At 42.4% G+C, this 13,627-nt stretch overlaps 1 long non-coding RNA gene across 1 annotated transcript in view; it reads left to right on the top strand.

Annotated features, from left to right (window-relative positions):
* Positions 1-7,145, top strand: part of LOC129146857 (uncharacterized) — a 195,928-nt gene extending 188,783 nt beyond the window's left edge. The window contains exon 5 of the long non-coding RNA XR_008554141.1: positions 6,944-7,145. This is a non-coding gene — a long non-coding RNA (uncharacterized LOC129146857). The remainder of the gene's footprint in view (positions 1-6,943) is intronic.
* The last annotated feature ends 6,482 nt before the right edge of the window (positions 7,146-13,627 follow it).

The raw sequence follows: 13,627 nt of genomic DNA, 5'->3' as shown, positions 1-13,627 counted from the left end.
GTGAAAAATACATTCTCCTTCACCTTGGTTACTTCTCATCTACCAGTTCTTCTCTAGGTTTTATTCTCTCTGCTACGCTTGCCCTGACCAGAGTCCTCACTTCCTGCCTCCACCTTGAACTCTAACCTTCCTTTCTTTTTCTTTTGCCTACCCTTCTCTCGCTGTAACTCATGTTCTCTTGCTCTTGCTGCATCTTCTTCCATGGTGGAGCTCCCAGCTTCCTGCCCTCAGCCGCCAGCCCCTCCCCAGCCACACCTCTCACTCATCTGCATTGCAGTTTCAGGATGCTGCTGTGACTGTCCTTCCTCGAGTGCAATCTTTCAGCCCAGTCTACAGGGGACATTCCCAAACACTAGAGTTACCTGTCACTTCAAAAGACTATATCAAGTGGCAGTGAGCTCCCAATCACGATCATTTCAGCAGCTTAGGAGAAGGCAGGAAGAGATGGGGAAGCTGGGAAAATCACCCAAATGACTTTGGAGCGTCTCCTTTCTCCAGGACATAGCACTCTCGCTTCATTTACTCCCTTTGCTGTAACAACTAGTTAGTAAACCGCTGTTGGACCTCCAACTCCCTTCCAAAACTCACTCTTGACTATTTTTGATGTCAAAGTGATCTTAGATGTTACATCACTTAACAACATTGCTTTTACCAGAAATAGAACTGAATCCCCAAGAATTAAGTCTCAGCTTCCAGCTTACCCGTAGGAGAGCTGACACAGGGGACCTGGCTTGTCTGCCCTCTTCTCCCAAGCCCCATTCTCATCAGCCATCCTGTGGTGAGTCCCCTGAACCTGACCTTCCATTTTATGGCTCAGTTGTCTCTTTGCTTAAGCATTGGCTCTGCTAGGCACAACTTTCTGACTCTCCCTCAGAGAGTTAAGTCTTTATTTATCCTTCAATATGAAGTCAAGCATTACAGTTCTAGAAAATCCGTCTTGACCTCCTTCTGCTACTTCTATCTTTCTGCCAAGTATGGGGTCCCCTCTCCTGTGATCTATTAGTTTCCTAATATAATTCTAGCTGTGTTGACTACACAGTATTCAACTAGCCTATTTGTTATCATGTTTAATAGAATAAACACTTATGGAGGTCAGGGTCTGTACATCATTCAAATTCCTATCCCCAGAACCCGGCATAGGATTTGAAAATGTTTCTTGCGAATGAAGACTGCTACTGTCACTTCTTCTTATACGCTCCCTGCAGCAACATGAAACATGGTGATACACAATCTTCTTCACCTTGATTCCTCCCAGCTGTTCTTCTGTCGACTGGTTTACCCTGAGGGGAGACCCCATTTGCTTTCTCAACTTCATTTTTTCAATGTCCCCTACTTTTCCATTTCTTAGGGTTTTCTGCTCTTGTTTTTCTGGAGGTCAGGGTCTGTACATCATTCAAATTCCTATCCCCAGGACCCAGCACAGGATTTGAAAATGTCCTCATTCACTCATTCTCAGCTACTGACTCCTTTTCAGGGGGTAAGGCCATTTGCATTTTATGTAGGGATGTCTAGTGCTTCTGTTCACTGCAAGATGGTCCCCCAACCGTGTCCCATACAGTCAGTCTTTCACTCACTTCTTCCTCAAGAGGGAGGGAACCCTGGACTTTGCTGACCCTCAAGCTGGGGAAGGGCTGATCACTAGCAGAGAGCAGCCTCTCTGGTCTGGTTAATGCCCATTCCCTCTACTACAGCTGTTCTGGGAAGATACTCAGAGGACCATATGGCTTCAACAAGCCATCATTTCTTTCCCATTCTGCTAAAATGTTGACCTGTAAACCTAATGAAGATGTGGTAGAAAAGCTACTGCTGTCCTCATTTCTAGAAACTTCTAGTGTTTGTGTTTATTGCAAAATAGTCTTCCCAATTAGTTCACTGTATAGACACATCTTACCCTAAAAGCCAGCTTAAGATGTTGCAGCACTCACTTTACTCCTGCTTCTTTGTGTTTCATCAGAGACTGAGGAATCATTTTCTAAAGGTTAATATACCCTGCCATAGAGAGGCCTGCATGTCCCTCCCACAGGTGACTCTCCTTAGAATGGGAGTATATTGATTCTGTGCCCTGCTTTGGCTAAAGAACAGTGTGCGGATGCTGTGTGTGTCACTTCTGAGTCAAGTTTGCAGCTTACTATGATCTTTTTCTTTTGCCAAAAGAAAATAAGATTTAAAAAAGAAGTTATCTCTTTATATGACCCTGTGAAGAAGACACAGATCTGAGCTCCAGCTGACCCATTGCAAATACATAACTGAGCAAGAAATATCTTTCCTTGATGTAGTCTTAGATTATGGCAAAATCAACTGTCTCAACAAATGAATTTTGGGTGGGGACTTAACAGTCTATAGAACCAACTTCTGACAAATATAGGTGTGAAGTATGCAGGTGTGAACATCTCACTAATGTGACAGGTAGAAGCACTTATGCAACACACTTCTACTTCACGTATGTGATGTTCTGGGGGGAGGGTTTGGAAATTCACCAGAAACAGTGCATCATGGAGTTTGATCAATTTGAAGCTCAAAGCATTCTGTCTGAGAGCTTGGGCAATGTCAGGAGATGGCCTGGAGACATAGCTGGACTGTCTGGGTATACTACACCTTGTCTCAGGCAAAGAGAGAATAGTGGACTTGAGGGAAATGAACAGCTTCAATGTGTAGCCAAACCAATGACTAAGGCTAGGATGTTAAAATCTAATGATGCGGTCTAGTTTCCCAAGCCTAGTTTCATAGGCTATATCTTGCAAAAATGTGGACTAAATTCTTCTAGAGTAAAATAAAAGCTAATGTCATACACCACATTCCCAGCAGGTTGTATAGACATCAAAAATATCTACAAAATGTAGCGTAGCAGACCTCTCCAGTCTCGCCTGTCACTCCCCTCAGCAGTGTGTTTCAGTAACTCTGCCCATTCTGCTCCCCACTGTGTCTCTGGTGAGTCTTCTCATCTCCACACCTCTGGCCTACATCCTGCTTCTTCTACCCAAAATAATAAAATATATTTAAAAATTAAATATATCTACAAAATGTTTAGAGCTTCAGTGAAGCTGAGAGAAGTTCATGAATGATGGACCCAGAAACAGTGATTAGATAAAAACAGGTTAACTTAACATCAACTCCAGAGAGAGATGAGAGTTGATACAAGCTTACCTTGGACACCCCATCTGAGATGGCCCAGTCTTAGGGGTTGGGCTCTCAGTAGAAGCTAGTGTGGCATTTAGACTCCCCTTAAAATAGCTAAAGAGTTAGTTTGTCATTCAACTGGTAGCAGGTTTTCTTTTTGCCTTACACTTGCCACATGAAAGCTGCCTTTATATGGGTGTCACTAGACTGTCTTTTTATAAATCGCTGCTGCCTCGCCAAGTAGATGCAGGCATCGGCGAGACTGTCTTTTCATAAGGCTCGTAAATCAACAACACGGAACAATTCCCAGCATAGGTTGTCTTTTACGTTTAAAACTGGGAAACAGGCAGCTCTTTCTGCCCATTTGTGTCTGTGCAAGCATCCTTTACTCTTCTTTCCCTTTTATAATAAACCTGTTCTTTTGGATATTAAAAAAGAATTGAAATTGAGAAACATAAACAAAGACTAAAGAGACTATGATGTGGAAAGAAAAAAAAATTGCTAGGAAGTTCAGTGCTGTTTGAGAGGAGGAGGAAAAAGAGAGTGTATGTGTGTGTGTGTGTGAGTGAGAGAGAGAGAGAGAGAGAGAGAGAGAGAGAGAGAGAGAGAGAGAGAGATTTTCCCTCATGCAGACACTGTGAACCTGAAGACACAGTGATGCCTAGAGAACCACAGAGTTTTCCTTCACAGCATGGTAAAGGTTTGCAGTCTGTGACCCCTGGAAAAAAGGTTATCTTTGATATTGCCTCAGGTGTTACTGTTCTCACTGATCTGTCTGAAAACACAGTCAGAGAACGAGAAGGTGGTGACAAAGATGGTGACAAGTGGAAGAATTTCAGGGAGAGGAATATTAAAACTAGTGATCACTTTAACTTATTGAGAACTTTCTTGGTGCTGGATACTTTCTAAAGTTTCCCCTCTAAGAAAACATTCAATCTCCCCCTCCCAGGAAACTATGAGATAGCACTACGGTTGCGATCTTTTAATAGGAGGGGAGCTGGGAGGGAGAGAGCACAGCCTACCCAGGGCTTCAAGATCGCTGTTCCTCTAACATCCAGAATTGAACACAGCCGTCCCCAGGTGGAGAAATGAGCTCCATGCACAAGGCCCGCCTTTCTCTGATGATCAGTGTGGGTCTTCTCAGAAAATGGTCTCAGGTTTGGCAAGGTCCTTGACTTTTCTGTAAAGTGCTATCCCAAATAGGTTCCATGTGGAGTGAAATCTTGAAGAGGATAGACTGTAATATGCTGGGTAGCCCAAATTTCATCTAATAATCATTGGGGGGTGATTCATGACTATATCCAAAGTGTATTATATCATTTATTTGGTACATGACACATGAGAAAATCACTTCCTCTCTTCTTAGCTGACTCATCTGTGAAATAGGGCAATATTAGTACCAGTTTCATAGGGTGTGTTGGTGAAATTACATTTTCTTGGCCTTTAGTAATATCAACAAATACCAGCCATTTTCAAATTTTAGCCTGGGCGTCTATTGTCACATCTTTCACTCTAATGTTCCACACTCCAGGATGGGGATTGTAAAGTTTTAGAGAAAGCCTGCCACAGAGCATCACCAAATACTCTGAAGCCATGAATACAAAGAGAATATACCTCAAAGGACAGTTTAAAGAAAGAAAAAAAAAAAACCTGCTCTTGAACTCTTTGATTCTTTAAAGCTTTTTGAGTCAAACTGGAAATGTCCAGCTCAGAATTTTTTTTCCCCCCAGTAACCAAGGCAATGAGCTAGAAATTAGAAGACTCATCCACCCTTCATGGGCAGAGGGATAAAGGAAATGGATTACCTTTGAATGTATGCTAAGAAAACTAATGCAGATAGCTTCTAAAATCCTGCCCGCACTATTGAGGGACTGAAGGACTTTCCTCAGAGAAGACTACCTTCCCTCCACTTCTCCCTGCTGTGCAAGCAGATATTAGCAGGCATATGGAAGGGGAAGGTTAATTTCAATTATATTCCTTAGGACTCATCCCCTTCCATTTTACCCTTTGAATCAGAAAGAACAGGCGTACTTCACAACCCTCCCGTGCTCATTATGACATAACTTTACTCCACCCGAACACTTTTTTTTTTTTTTTTTTTTTTTTGGTGGGACCCTCGCTGGTGGCCGGAATCGAACTGGTGCTGCAGAGTCTGCGGGCAGCCTCGCAACCCAGCGCTCAACCGCTGCACCACCAGGGGAGGACCCAGGTGTGAAGTGATTAGGCAGCTCTCAATGTCACACACACAAATGATCTCCACGAATATGTTCCCTTCCTATGCTCATTTAACAAAAATTTCTGGAAAATTATGTCTCCCTTTCTTTACCGACACATCACCCAAAGCAGTGATAGTGAAAGCAAAGATAAACAGCTGGAACTACATCAAATTAAAGAGCTTCTGCACAGCAAAAGAGACAATAGCAAAAGTAAAGAGAAACCCCACCAACTGGGAGAACATTTTTGCATACAACACTAATGATAAAGGACTGATCACAAAAATCTGCAAAGAGCTGATGAGACTCAGCAACAACAAAGAAAATAACCCAGTCAAAAAATGGGCAGAAGAGCTAAAAAGAAACTTCTCTGAAGAGGAAATGCAAATGGCCAACAGGCGTATGAAAAAATGTTCAACATCACTTGTCATCAGGGAAATGCAAATCAAAACTACCATGAGATACCATCTCACACCAGTGAGAATGGCACATATTAAAAAAACTAGCAACAACAAATGTTGGCGAGGGTGTGGAGAAAAAGGAACTCTCCTGCATTGTTGGTGGGAGTGCAAACTGGTCCAACCACTGTGGAAAGCTGTGTGGAGATTTCTGGACCTACTAAACATAGAGCTTCCATATGATCCAGCAATTCCACTCCTAGGTCTTTACCCAAAGGACACAGAAACATCCATTCCAAAGAACACCTGCACCCCTATGTTTATAGCAGCACTGTTTACAATAGCTAAGCTTTGGAAACAACCCAAATGCCCAAAAATAGATGACTGGATCAAGGAGATGTGGTCCATATACACCATGGAATATTACTCAGCATTCAAAAAAGATAAACACATGCAATTTGCAGCAACATGGATGGCGCTGGAAGGGATCATGCTCAGCAAAATAAGCCAGAAAGAAAAAGAAAAATACCGGATGGTCTCACTCATAGCAGGAATCTAGAAAACTTAAATAAGGGACCAGGAAAATGAATAACTATAAGAAAGTGAAAATCAAAATCAACAAAAAACTATGAACCAGAGACACTTTTTGGGGGTGGGGGCTGGGAGGGGAGGGATTGGGGTCAGAATGGGGGGTTTGCAATTGTATGGTGGAATATAAAAATAAAATTTATTATTTAAAAAAAATTATGTCTCCCTTGATTGACGATTACACTTTTCTCCCTCAACTGTGAATAATTAAACAGCCTATATTTTGTTTTGGCCACCAGGAAGCTCAATGCAATGCACTGTTGCTGTAATAGTTCAGATATTTGTTTAGGTAAACCCTTCTCCCAAAGTTTTTTCTAATTATCTCTGCCTTTTAATAAGGTCTTTTTTGTAAGACATCCTAAGTCTTTAGGGAAGAAAGTTCTATAGAAACTATTCACTAAAAAGAAAAATAGATATTAATTCCTGAAAATGTATAAACTTAGTAATACAGAAATTTCCCCAGTCCTCACCCTTCCTGGGGTCTCATAGGTAAGAACACCTGAATGCACGGTGGTGATATCACACATACATTAATCCAGAAGGACCCTGTCTGGTATTAAGGATTTTCAAAAAAAGTCATTTGAAAGGGTTTAGATTTTGTGTGCTCTGTCATCTCTCTTCATTTAGCAGGTCTGAAGAGAATCATTTCTGAGAAAATGTGAAAAGGACCCAACATGTGGGGAAAGAGGAATAATGACAGGTCTGGAGACAAGGACGGACAGAAGGAAGGGGTGTTGTCCGCGCTCCCCAGGAGGCTTCGATTCCACCGGAACACACGGAGCAAGATGAAAACGCACACCAAGAGCACACGGGCTTCGCTGCCACCTGCCTTGATAAGCAGCAGGCAGGTGAGGAAGACCCCGAGACGCTGAAAGTAAGACCTCACGCTCCTTTTTCTCCTCAGCTCCTCTTCACATTTTCTTCCCAGCCCCCAGGACGTGAGTAGTTTTCTTTCTCTTGCAACCTCTTGGATTTCTATTTCATTTCAGTCTGATGACATCCACGTTTTTTGTTCTGAGTTGCTGTGTTTTGTTTTGTGACCTCATCGAGCAGAGTTAGGTCTTTGCCTACTTCAGAAGCAGCCTGTGTTTTCCAGCTTCTCCTAGAACACCTGTGACAACCCCCCCCCCCATGGTGCCCAGCCCTGCGCCTGAGCCCAGGATCCTGCCCCAGACTAGGTCACCTGCAAGCGGCAGCGGTGAGCCAAGCATTCCTTCATTTATTAACCTGGAAAGAATAAGTCCCCCGTGTCTCTCGGGGGGAACCCTGGCAGCCCTTTGCTCACTTTCTGGGACATTTCAGGCAGCTCTCCATCGCTGGAAAACACCAGATGGGCTGAATAAAGGCAATTTTGCAGAAAGTGCTGTGAGCCGGGCTTCCTCAGTGGTCTTTCCAGCTGGAAGCAGAGCGGCCAGAAAGTACTCGTGCTCAGCCCAGCTCATTGCCTCAAGAGCTACAGATGGCCGCCCCCAGCACCTGAAGTCTGTGCTGTTTCCTCGATGGAATCTGCTGTGAGCTGCGGAAACTCCTTTGTCTTTCACAGTGCTACCCAGAACCTGGTTTCCTTCTGCCTGAGATTGAGAGCAAGAAGAGGACACAGAAAAAATAAGCCAGAAGGTGGGGGAAATGAATGTTTTCTGTTTAAAACTCCCTGGGTCTGGCCAGCTGCTCAGAGGTGGATCAGGGAATAGTTCTAAGGCTGCTTCCTGGGGGTACAAATAAGCAAGACTTTCAAAATGGTCCACATCTCTTCTTCCAGCAAGACGTGGCATGACCACTTCAAATTAATTGATTGAATAATTTTCAGATATTACTAAGTACAGCAGTTTTGTCTTCTCTCTTGCATTTTTTCTTTTCTTGCTTTTGACTCTTACTCCATTGTTTAATTCTATGAACATCAGCCAGCAGTCAAATTGGCTGGACCGCGGCATCAGCACAAAGAGGCCCTGCACTAAACTATTTCTGCTACTGTTTAATGAGTGTTCCACTTGTTTTCAATTTTAGCTGAGCGCCAGGGGCTGGGGCTGTGGTTAACTGGTAGATGTGGCATGGCCGTGGCTTTGGAAGGACTGCAAATAGCGAGGCAGCTGTCAGAAAGGCAAGCGGAATTGATCTAGCTACCTAAAGGAGACCACCAGTGTTTACTCTGTGTTGAACTGAACTGTGTGGCCTCTGAATTGTCCACTGTTGGTCAAGACCACTCAACTGTTAACTGGTGCTATGGCAATTATGTAGAAAGACTAGATTTTTTTTTTTTTTTCTGATTGGCATAGGATTTGCATTTTTTTCCTCCATCCAAAAATCTATACTCAAGCCCCCTGATCTTCCTTCCCACATTTCATGCTACTTCCTGAGTCAACAAAGTACAGGCAGGCACCAGGCAGGATCTAGCGAGCCAGGGAGGGGCCCTTTCAGGCAAGAGATGATCATTTACCTTCTCCTGCTTAAGTACTGGGGCTGAGGAACAAGAAGGATTGTTGCTGTTCATCTTAACTGCAAGAGCCTGTAAAAGCTGCTGGCTGGTGAAGCCCACAGATGGACCATGGATACAATTCTTCCTTCAGGATGAAGGAGGAGGTTTCAAACTCATTCCTGCCATGGCCCACACAATGCCAGGGGATTCCATTTATGTCACCATATGCCATTCTAGCTGTTGGCCACGTTAAAGAAGAGTGCACGCTAAGGCAGATAACGGGCAGGAGTGAAGGTTCCTGACATGGGAAAAGTCACTGTACAATAAAATGTTTATATTAAAGGGCTTTGAAATTGTCAAAGTACTTTTATGTTTGTTGATTCATTTCCTTTCTGCACAAAACCGCAAGTATGTCAAAGGAATCCTATCTCCAAAATCTCCCGGTTTTCTCTTTAAAGCCCGAAGGTGTTCAGCAACTCAGGACTTCGGCTGCAATTGTCCTCTATTGTGAGGGTGTGTGCAAGAGGCCCTGGCGTGTGCAGACCAGAGCCTCTATAATTTTTGAGTCCGCAAGCTCAGGTGGGCGTATGTATAAAACCAAGTGTGGTAAGCAATGCAATTGTGCAATCCAATTCCTGCTCAATCCACTCAGTGGTGGTGGAGCCAGTCCCTAAACTATCGATGCTTACAATGACAATCTTACAATCATTAATGTGAGGAAACTGATGCACAGTGATAATTTACTGAGTTAGTGAATGATGATGCCATGATTTAAAACCAGTTCTTACTGACTACAAATTATATGTTGTTTTTATAGTACTGCATTTTTACCCAATAATGCACTTTATCACTGATAAAACATGCACACACACTCCATTCCCCTCTCTTTATCACCCCTATCTGAGCTGGGTAATGTTATATATAGATGAGGGAATTGATGCGCAAAATACTTAATTGAGTTTCCTAGATCACAAAGTAGAGTAAGGACTCAACCCAATTCTCCTTTTGCTTCAAATTAATCTTACTAGGTTACAATACTTTCCTAATAAATAATATCAACGAGGGTCTCCCCGGTGGCACAGCAGGTTGAGCACAATGCGGTGAAGCTGTCCGCAGCCTCTGCAGCACGAGTTCGATACCCGGCCGGCCAGGGAGATTCCCACATGGCGCGGCAGACCTCTCCTGACTCGCCCGCTGCTCCCCTCAGCAGTGTATTTCGGTCTGTCTGCCTGTTTTGCTCCCCACTCTGTCTCTGGTGAATCCTGTCACCCTCCCACGCCTCTGGCCTATACCCTAATTCTTGTATAAAAATAAATAAATCTTAAAAAATAATATCAACGGCCCTCATTTCGGGAGCAATTCCTTCCTCCCCTACACTGCTGAAAGCATCTTGTTTGGCTTCTCTCACTGAATCCTCACAACAAATCTAAATGAATTGAGTACCATCGTCACTCAATGTTTCTGGACCAGGGATTTAAGGGATCTTGCTCCATGTGACCAAACTAGTGAGTGACCAACCTGGGCTTCCATCCCTGATACTCTGATTCTGACTTCAAAACACAGACTCCCATCACAATGCTACACTGTTCTCAACCCCCTGCCTTCTCTACACCACCTTCTATCTGTCAATAAAATACCCTCAAAGTGCACAGAACAGGAAATAATGATTCTAGCTGGAAAGATCTCCAGAAGCTGGGGAAAGAAGTGATATTTGAGGAAGGCCAAGAGATTAGGTATCTCAGGAAAGAATGGGCTTACTGACTTGCTCAGAATTTCATAAGTTTTTCAATACAAGTTTTCTTATACTCAGATTCAGTCTTATTTTATAAGAATGTATAATATACACTGATCAAGTTTTCCGATTCTTTCTTCATGCATCTCATTCCCCTTTCCCTGAGCTACAAAGAAAAATGCAGAATTTGGAAGGGCAAGAACTTTAGCTCTCCAAAATTATGTATAAATTTAGAATAGTGTCATTCTCTGGAATTGAATATAAATGGTACATATTTAAATCATGGATTCATGCCCAAATGAACTCATACCCTCTTGCTAACAAATAGAGTTTACATTTGCTGTACAGGTATGTAGAACATAAAACATACCAGTAGATTAATGCAAAAGTGAGAAACGTTCAAGCCAGGGCTCCATTCATGATGTGATAGAAAACGTAACTAAACCTTAATCCTATAGTCAAATTTTAAAAAGCTGTATTTCCATACAATTTTCAAACACATGTAAAACTCTTTTTTTCATATAAAATAAATACTAGTCCATAGTAGTTTTAATTAGCAATCTTGGAGACACTCTGCACCTGTTCCAATTCATCTACAGAGATGAAAACCCTTCACCCTTTTCATTTGCTGACAAGTTAATAGACATGCCAGCACACAGAGCTGTGCAGCTTTCTTGTGACAGGTGAATAATAAAGCTGAACAAGGACATGGCAACTGTACATAGAAAATCCTCTGTGAGTGAGAATTCTTGAGCTGGGATGATAGGGCCCCTATTGTTCTGCAGGCTCACACATGTGTAGCTGATGCATCACTTTGTTTTTGTCAACAGATTAATTGAGGCGTAATTTACATAGTATATAATGCACCCATCGAAAGTGCGATCCAATAATGTTTAGTATAGTTCTAGCCTGGTACAACTGTCATTACAATCTAATAGAAGAACATTTCCATCATCACCCCCCAAAAATGCATTCCTGCCCATTTGCAGCCACTCTCTATTCACTTCCCCCGCCAAGTCCTAAACATCCACTACATTTCTTCATTTTCACTGTATTTTAGCATAGATGATATTGGCTGTTTGCTGCTTTGTGTGCCAGGCTAGTAAATAATTGAATAGCACTTTTAAGCATTGGAGAGTACAATATGTTCTTTGGTGACTGCATGTGTGTATACATCTGTGTTTATGTGTCCATGCCCATAGGCTAAAATGCAAGAAAACATGTGAGAAGAGAATCAGAGGTTAAATGGCAACTTATACTTTCATAGCAAAAGCTGTTTTCAGAGTAGACAGAATGGGTATTTTACTCAGAAAAGAACAAAGACCAGTTACAGAGGATCTTAATTATTTGAAGGTTTTGTATTCACATTTCCCCTACTCACTACAATTGACTTAAACCCCCAGATCAATACTTGCAGTTCAGTCATTTGAGGGCATGCAGGGAGCAGTAAAAATATTGAGTCCTGGGGCCTCCCTGATGGCACAGATGGTTTACTGCAGTGCTGTGAAGCTGTCCACAGCCTCTGCAGTGCTGATTCGATCCCCACCAGCCTCAGAGCAACCCACATGGTGAGCAGACCTCTCCTGTCTCGCCCGCTGCTCCCCTCAGCCGTGTATTTCGTCAGTCTGCCTGTTCTGTTCCCTGCTCTGTCTCTGGTGAATCCTCTCACCCTCTCGCACAGCTGGCCTGTACACCAGTTCTTGTATAAACAAAATAAATCTTTAAAAAAAAATTGAGTTCCTTAGTCTGCCTCCTATCATGTTCCCAGCTGAGGTCAGTCTAGGAGAATCTCTGCCTTCTTGTTTCAGCTCTCAGAGAGAAATGAACACAGGGTAGAAAAGTCAGGGATGGTGCAATGTGGTGCAAGAAACTCCAGCTCTGGGTTCGGTTAGATGGAATTTTATTCCAACCTGCACCTGTCAGTGGGGCAGCCTCAGACAATGCACTTAAAACTCATGAACCCCATTTAGTCTGCTCTAAAATAAAGAAAATTGGGACCTCCCTGGTGGCACAGGAGTTAAGTCTTAGCACAATGAAGCAATCACCAGCCACTGCAGCATGAATTTGATCCCTGGCCAGGGAGCTAATATGGCAAGCAGACCTCTCTTGTCTCGCCCACTGCTCCCCTCAGCAATGTATTTCAATAGATCTGCCTGTTCTGCTCCCTATTCTGTCTCTGGTGAATCCTCTTACCCCCACACCTCTGGCCTGTACCCCAGTTCTTGTAGGTATAAAATACATATTAAAAATAAAAGAAAATTGAATACACCCAAATGAATTGCTTAAGATTTAAGACTATAATCTAGAGTAGCTGTCTGTCTGTCTGTCTATCTATCATCTTCTATCCATCCATTAAGTTCTTCTAGGGCACTGGTTTATGGCTCACTAATTCAGTGTTCCTGGGTAATTTCATGAAACATAATCACCATGAATAATAAGAATTGACTGTAGGATGAAGAGGGATGCTTTCTTTATAGGATAAACATTCCATGAGTATACTATCCTACAAAATAACTGAAATTCTCTTAAAATTTCTTAATATTCCAATTTTTATGTAGAGGTGAATACCAAATTTCAATACTAACACATAACACAAAGAAGTGATTGCTAAAATTATAAAATTAGGGACTTACCTTGTTGCAAGTGGTATAAATTTGACAGGCAGGACTTGAACATGGGAGTTTGTTATTGTCACATAACAAGAAATAAGAAGTTTGAGGTGTAGAGTTTGTTTAATTACTTAGAATGGAAACCAAGACTTACCTTCCTCTTACTCCATCATCCTTAGTGATGCCTCTGATCTTCCTATTTTTCTCCTCGTGGATACAAATGGCTGCACAAGCACCAGACCTATGGAACAGAAGAGATGAAAGTAAGGGCAATGACTTTGCTAATAGAATCTGTCTTTTTAATCAGCATTAGAAAAGAAACATTTTTCCAGAAATGACTCCCAGTGATTGTTCCATAGGTCTCATTGACCAGAAATGTGCTTGTTATATGACCATTTAAGATAAACATAGATGTATTTTAACCTACAGGCTGGACTGAACATGCTTCTATCCCAAACAAAGCCAAGGTTTCATTAGCCATGAATAAGAGGAAAAGGACTCTGGATATCCTGGAGACCAAATGGAACTGAACACAATTTCTGCGTATAAGCAAACTG

Source organism: Talpa occidentalis, unplaced genomic scaffold, assembly GCF_014898055.3.
Source record: "Talpa occidentalis isolate TD23 unplaced genomic scaffold, MPIMG_talOcc4v2.1 talOcc4.5, whole genome shotgun sequence".
In the NCBI taxonomy this organism is placed as follows: domain Eukaryota; kingdom Metazoa; phylum Chordata; class Mammalia; order Eulipotyphla; family Talpidae; genus Talpa; species Talpa occidentalis.
The sequence above is the reverse complement of the archived record's forward strand: the minus strand, read 5'-3'. Positions and strand labels throughout refer to the sequence as shown.